This window comes from Heptranchias perlo, chromosome 20, assembly GCF_035084215.1.
Source record: "Heptranchias perlo isolate sHepPer1 chromosome 20, sHepPer1.hap1, whole genome shotgun sequence".
Taxonomy (NCBI): Eukaryota; Metazoa; Chordata; class Chondrichthyes; order Hexanchiformes; family Hexanchidae; genus Heptranchias; species Heptranchias perlo.
Window position 1 is genome coordinate 36,657,055 of NC_090344.1, and position 7,817 is coordinate 36,664,871.

A 7,817-nucleotide genomic window follows, 5' to 3' on the forward strand; every position below is an offset into this window, starting at 1 on the left:
TTAGGAAGGGTGACCAAAAGGTTGGCTGAAGGGGTTGGCTTGAAGGAAGATCTTAAAGGAGGAGAGGGAGGTGGGAAGGCGGAGGAGTTTACAGATGTGTCTAGTAGCACATGCATCTATGCATACTGTACAATTTAGGAAATGTAGAGATCAATCTGAGTTTGGTCCCCAGATGGTCTTGCCTGTTGTGGTCCAGAGCGAACTATCATGGTGACTCACTGTGGTTGAACCTGCTGTGGCTATTTCCTGAAAAGCTTTAATCAATGCAGAAATTAAAGAGAGGACATAAAAGTAATGCCGAGCTTCATATCTGTTTCATCCCCATTGTTGTCCCAACATTTCCCTGTGGCTCAGTGCCACATGAACTTTTGCAGTCCAGGAGGGTGAGATGGGCTTGCCTGCAGGCTCTTCCAGGACCACGAAGCCAGTTCCATGTTCATCTGTAGAAGATGTGCTAACCGACCAGATCTAGCTTATCCCATCCTGGTAGGAAGCCAGCATCAGCCTCTCAATGTGGCTGCGATGTTAAGTGCAAGTAAATTCAGAAGGGAGAGAAGCAGAGCTGGAAATGGAAGGCAGAAAATTAGTAATTGAGTTTGGAAGGCAGAGGAAACAAAGATTAGAAACTAGACAACAAAGGAGTTGGCAGTGCTTAATGGTATATACCTCAATGCAAGGAGTATAGAATAAGGCAGATGAGCTGAGGGCACAGATAGATACATGGAAGTACGATATCTCAGCTATTACTGAAACATGGCTTAAACGGGCAGGAATGGCAGCTCAACGTTCCTGGTTACAGGGTTTTCAGACGAGATAGAGGGGGGATAAAAAAGGAGGGGGGGGGGTGACAATGTTGGTTAAAGAAACAATTATGGCTGTGAGAAGGGATGATATGTTAGAAGAATCATCGAATGAGGCCAGATGGGGTGAGAGGAGTGGGAGTGTACTATGGACCTCCAAACAGTCAGAGGGAGATAGAAGAGCAAACATGTCGGCAAATTTCTGAGAAGTGCAAAAACAATAGGGCAGTAATAGTAGGGGATTTCAACGACCCTAATATTAACTGGGGTACAATCAGTGCAAAAGGTATAGAGGGCGCAGAATTCTTAAATTGCGTTCAGGAGAACTCTTTTAGCCAAACAAAAGGGGGGGCAGTTCGGGATTTTGTTTTAGGGAATGAAACTGGGCGGGTGGTGGGAGTGATCATAATTCAGTTAGATTTAGCATCGTTATGGAAAAGGACAAAGATAGAACACGAGTAAAAGTTCCAAATTGGAGAAAGGCCAATTTTACTAAGCTGAGAAGTGACTGAGCAAAAGTGGATTGGAAACAGCTACTTGAAGGTAAATCAGTGTCAGAGCAGTGGGAGGCATTCAAGGGGGAGATTCGAGGGGTGCAGAGTAAACATGTTCCCACAAAGGAAAAGGGTGGGGCTGGCAAATCTAGAGCCCCCTGGATGACAAGGAGCATATAGGGCAAGATAAGGCAAAAAAGGGAAGCTTATGTCAGACATCAAGAGCTCAATACTGCAGAAAGCTGAGAGGAGTATAGAAAGTGCAGAAATTAGAAAGGAAATTAGGAAAGCAAAGAGAGGGCATGAAAAAATACTAAAACCCAAAAATGTTTTATAAATACAGAAAGAGCAAGAAGCTAATTAAGGAAAGAGTAGGGCCTATTAGAGATCAAAAAGGTAACATATGTGTGGAGGCGGAAGATGTGGGTATGGTTCTTAATGAATACTTTGCGACTGTCTTCACAAAAGAGGAGGACGATGCAGAGATTGTAGTTAAGGAGGAGGAGTGTGAAATATTGGATGGGATAAACATAGTGAGAGAGGAAATATTAAGGGGTTCAGCATCTTTGAAAATAGATAAATCGCCAGGCCCGGATGAAATGTATCCCAGGCTGTTGAAAGAAGCAAGGGAGGAAATAGCAGAGGCTCTGACCATTATTTTCCAATCCTCCCTGGCTACAGGCGTGGAGACGGAGGATTGGAGGACTGCTAACATTGTACCATTGTTCAAGAAGGGAGAAAGAGATAGACCGTGTAATTATAGGCCAGTCAGTCTAACCTCGATGGTGGGCAAATTAATGGAATCGATTCTGAGGGACAGCATAAATCGTCATTTAGAAAGGCACGGGTTAATCAAGGACAGCCAGCAAGGATTTGTTAAGGGAAGGTCCTGTCTGACTAACTTGATTGAATTTTTCGAGGAGGTAACAAGGAGGGTCGATGAGGGTAGTGCGTTTGATGTAGTCCACATGGATTTTAGCAAGGCTTTTGACAAGGTCCCACATGGCAGACTGTTCAAAAAGTAAAAGCCCATGGGATCCAAGGGAAAGTGGCTCATTGGATCCAAAATTGTCTCAGTGACAGGAAGCAAAGGGTAATGGTTGACAGGTGCTTTTGCAACTGGAAGGGTCTTTCCATTGGGGTCCCACAAGGCTCAGTACTAGGTCCCTTGCTTTTTGTGTATATATTAATGATTTGGACTTGAATGTGGGGGGTTTGATCAAGAAGTTTGCAGATGATACAAAAATTGGCCATGTGGTTGATAGTGAGGAGGAAAGCTGTAGACTGCAGGAAGATATTAATGAACTGGTCAGGTGGGCAGAAAAGTGGCAAATGGAATTCAATCCAGAGAAGTGTGAGGTAATGCATTTGGGGAGGGCAAACAAGGCAAAGGAGTACACAATAAATTGGAGGATACTGAGAGGTGCAGAGGGACAAAGTGACCTTGGAGTACATGTCCACTGATCCCTGAAGGCAGCAGGACAGGTAGATAAGGCAGTTAAAAAGGCATATGGGATACTTTCCTTTATTAGCCGAGGCATAGAATATAAGAGCAGGGAGGTTATGCGAGAACTGTATAAAACATTGTTTAGGCCACAGCATGAGTACTGCTCTGGTCAGTTCTGGTCACCACATTACAAGAAAGATATGATTGCCCTAGAGAGGGTACAGAGGAGATTTACGAGGATGTTGCCAAGGCTGGAGAATTTTAGCTATGAGAAAAGATTGGACAGGCTGGGATTGTTTGCTTTGGAACAAAGGAGGCTGAGGGGAGATTTAATTGAGGTATATAAAATTATGACGGGACCAGATAGAGTGGATAGGGAGGACCTATTTCCCTTAGCAGAGGGGTCAGTGACCAGGGGACATAGATTTAAAGTAATTGGTAGAAGGATTAGAGGGGAGCTGAGGAGAATATTTTTCACCCAGAGGGTGGTGGGGGTCTGGAACTCACTGCCTGAAAGGGTGGTAGAGGCAGAAACCCTCAATTCATTTCAAAAGTACTTGGATGAGCACTTGAAATGCTGTAACCTACAGGGCTACAGTCCAAGTGCTGGAAAGTGGGATTAAGCTGGATAGCTCTTGTTTGACCGACATGGACATGATGGGCCGAATGGCCTCTTCTTTGTTGTAACTTTCTATGACTATGACTCTAAGTACAGTCAAAGCTCACCATTAACGGTGGCAGGTAGATTGGACTGACACGCATTTTTTGAAACTCGACTCCAAGACGAGAGTTTAAGGGACACCAGAACACCATGGCAGCAAACTTGCTTTTTCTCTAGGGCTGCATATAGTGACATTACAAGTCCCGGCCAGAATGGAAATAGAATCATAGAATCATAGAAGTTTACAACATGGAAACAGGCCCTTCGGCCCAACATGTCCATGTCGCCCAGTTTATACCACCAAGCTAGTCCCAATTGCCTGCACTTAGCCCATATCCCTCTATACCCATCTTACCCATGTAACTGTCCAAATGCTTTTTAAAAGACAAAATTGTACCCGCCTCTACTACTGCCTCTGGCAGCTCGTTCCAGACACTCACCACCCTTTGAGTGAAAAAATTGCCCCTCTGGACCCTTTTGTATCTCTTCCCTCTCACCTTAAATTTATGCCCCCTCGTTATAGACTCCCCTACCTTTGGGAAAAAATTTTGACTATCTACCTTATCTATGCCCCTCATTATTTTATAGACTTCTATAAGATCACCCCAAAACCTCCTACTCTCCAGGGAAAAAAGTCTCAGTCTATCCAACCTCTCCCTATAAGTCAAACCATCAAGTCCCGGTAGCATCCTAGTAAATCTTTTCTGCACTCTTTCTAGTTTAATAATATCCTTTCTATAATAGGGTGACCAGAACTGTACACAGTATTCCAAGTGTGGCCTTACTAATGTCTTGTACAACTTCAACAAGACATCCCAACTCCTGTATTCAATGTTCTGACCAATGAAAGCAAGCATGCTGAATGCCTTCTTCACCACCCTATCCAACTGTGACTCCACTTTCAAGGAGCTATGAACCTGTACTCCTAAATCTCTTTGTTCTATAACTCTCCCCAACGCCCTACCATTAACGGAGTAGGTCCTGGCCCGATTCGATCTACCAAAATGCATCACCTCACATTTATCTAAATTAAACTCCATCTGCCATTCATCGGCCCACTGGCCCAATTTATCAAGATCCCGTTGCAATCCTAGATAACCTTCTTCACTGTCCACAATGCCACCAATCTTGGTGTCATCTGCAAACTTACTAACCATGCCTCCTAAATTCTCATCCAAATCATTAATATGATTAACAAATAACAGCGGACCCAGCACCGATCCCTGAGGCACACCGCTGGTCACAGGCCTCCAGTTTGAAAAACAACCCTCGACAACCACCCTCTGTCTTCTGTCGTCAATCCAATTTTGTATCCAATTGGCTACCTCACCTTGGATCCCTTAAGATTTAACCTTATGTAACAACCTACCATGCGGTACCTTGTCAAAGGCTTTGCTGAAGTCCATGTAGACCACGTCTACTGCACAGCCCTCATCTATCTTCTTGGTTACCCCTTCAAAAAACTCAATCAAATTTGTGAGACATGATTTTCCACTCACAAAACCATGCTGACTGTTCCTAATCAGTCCCTGCCTCTCCAAATGCCTGTAGATCCTGTCTCTCAGAATACCCTCTAACAACTTACCCACTACAGATGTCAGGCTCACCGGTCTGTAGTTCCCAGGCTTTTCCCTGCCGCCCTTCTTAAACAAAGGCACAACATTTGCTACCCTCCAATCTTCAGGCACCACACCTGCAGCTGTCGATGATTCAAATATCTCTGCTCGGGGACCCGCAATTTCCTCCCTAACCTCCCATAACGTCCTGGGATACATTTCATCAGGTCCCGGAGATTTATCTACCTTGATGCGCGTTAAGACTTCCAGCACCTCCCTCTCTGTAATATGTACACTCCTCAAGACATCACTATTTATTTCCCCAAGTTCCCTAACATCCATGCCTTTCTCAACCGTAAATACCGATGTGAAATATTCATTTAGGATCTCACCCATCTCTTGTGGTTCCGCACATAGATGACCTTGTTGATCCTTAAGAGGCCCTACTCTCTCCCTAGTTACTCTTTTGCCCTTTATGTATTTGTAGAAGCTCTTTGGATTCTCCTTTGCCTTATCTGCCAAAGCAATTTCATGTCCCCTTTTTGCCCTCCTCATTTCTCTCTTAACTCTACTCCGGCAATCTCTATACTCTTCAAGGGATCCACTTGATCCCAGCTGCCTATGCATGTCATATGCCTCCTTCTTCTTTTTGACTCGGGCCACAATCTCCCGAGTCATCCAAGGTTCCCTACTTCTACCAGCCTTGCCCTTCACTTTATAAGGAATGTGCTTACCCTGAACCCTGGTTAACACACTTTTGAAAGCCTCCCACTTACCAGACGTCCCTTTGCCTGCCAACAGACTCTCCCAATCAACTTCTGAAAGTTCCTGTCTAATACCATCAAAATTGGCCTTTCCCCAATTTAGAATTTTAACTTTTGGGCCAGACCTATCATTCTCCATAGCTATCTTAAAACTAATGGAATTATGATCACTGGTCCCAAAGTGATCCCTCACTAACACTTCTGTCACCTGCCCTTCCTTATTTCCCAAGAGGAGGTCAAGTTTTGCCCCCTCTCTAGTCGGGCCATCCACATACTGACTGAGAAATTCCTCCTGAATACACTCAACAAATTTCTCTCCATCCAAGCCCCTAATGCTATGGCTGTCCCAGTCAATGTTGGGAAAGTTAAAGACCCCTACTATTACCACCCTATTTTTCTTGCAGCTGTCTGTAATCTCCTTACATATTTGCTCCTCAATTTCCCGTTGACTATTTGGGGGTCTGTAGTACAATCCTATCAAAGTGATCTCTCCCTTCTTATTTTTCAGTTCTACCCATATAGACTCAGTGGGCGAACCCTCGGATTTTTCCCCTCTCACTACTGCCGTGATGTTCTCCCTAATCAAGAACGCAACTCCCCCTCCTCTCTTACCTCCTGCTCTATCTTTCCTATAGCATCTGTACCCTGGAACATTGAGCTGCCAGTCCTGCCCCTCCCTTAGCCATGTTTCAGTAATAGCTATAACATCCCAGTCCCATGTACCCATCCATGCCCTGAGTTCATCTGCCTTGCCCATCAGACTTCTTGCATTGAAATAAATGCAGTTTAATCTGGACTTCCCTTGGTCTTTGCCCTGCTTTCCCAGACCATCTGTCCGGTCATGTTTTGTACACTCTCCCTTACTGCCTTTTGTTTCTGTCACCACTTTACTTCCAACTGACTTCCTGCATCGGTTCCCATCCCCCTGCCACATTAGTTTAAACCCTCCCCAACAGCACTGGCAAACACTCCCCCTAGGACATTGGTTCCAGTCCTGCCCAGATGCAGACCGTCCAATTTGTACTGGTCCCACCTCCCCCAGAACCGGTTCCAATGGCCCAGGAATTTGAATCCCTCCCTCTTGCACCATCTCTCAAGCCACGTATTCATCCTAGCTATCCTGTCATTCCTACTCTGACTAGCCCGTGGCACTGGTAGCAATCCTAAGATTACTACCTTTGAGGTCCTACTTTTTAGTTTAACTCCTAACTCCCTAAATTCAGCTTGTAGGACCTCATCCCGTTTGATTACCCAATGATTGGGTAATTCCCCCATCAATCATGCTGTAAGTGACTGGAATTGATTTTAAGCATGATTTGCATTATGTAACCACCCTCCACTCACTGCGTTTTGATGGAGAAATAATCCTGCTTTTATTGGGAGACTTTGCTGTAGTTTCGATCATGAGTTCTGTTTGCTGTAGTTCGTAGAGACTCTGTTTAAATAGATTCTGTGCTGTTTCAATAGACTCTGTTTGCTGAGTAAACAGACTTTGTTTGCTGTAAAATAGACTGTTTGCTGTAAGACCTGCCCCACCTCCAACTGACACAGTGCAACTCATTGGCTGACAGAGTGGTGTCAACACTCATTTTGTTTATCTTGACCAAAGGCAGCCTTCAGACAGTTTTTCAAATGGACAACAAAGAATGAACTTGCATTTATATAACATCTTACATGACCTCAGGACGTCCCACAGCCAATGAGTGTAGTTACTGTTGTAACGAAGAAACAAGGCAGCCAAATTGCACACAGAAAAGTCCGACAAAAGGAATTGAGATAAATGGCCATCTAATCTGTTTTAGTGATGTTGGTTGAGGAATGTATGTTGGCACCAGGGAGAACGCCCCTGCTCTTCTTTGAATGCTGCCATGGGATCGTTTACATCCATCTGAGGGGGCAGACGGGTCCTCAGTTTAACATCTGATCCAAGAGACAGGACAGCACTCCCTCAGCACTGCACTGCAGCGTCAAGCCTAGATGATGTGCTCAAAGCCTCTGGAGCGGGACTCGATGCCACGATCTTCTGACTCCGAGGCGAGAGTGTTGCCCACTGAGCCAAGGCGGCCAACGTGAGCAATGTCGTACCTTATGCCAT

The 7,817-nt window shown here is 44.9% G+C and overlaps 1 long non-coding RNA gene across 1 annotated transcript; it reads right to left on the reverse strand.

Annotated features, from left to right (window-relative positions):
- Positions 1 to 239: 239 nt before the first annotated feature.
- Positions 240 to 7,444, reverse strand: LOC137336117 (uncharacterized). The gene is made up of 2 exons (XR_010966575.1): positions 7,397 to 7,444; positions 240 to 562 (listed from the first exon to the last, which is right to left on the reverse strand). It is a non-coding gene; the product is annotated as an uncharacterized lncRNA (long non-coding RNA).
- Positions 7,445 to 7,817: the final 373 nt, after the last annotated feature.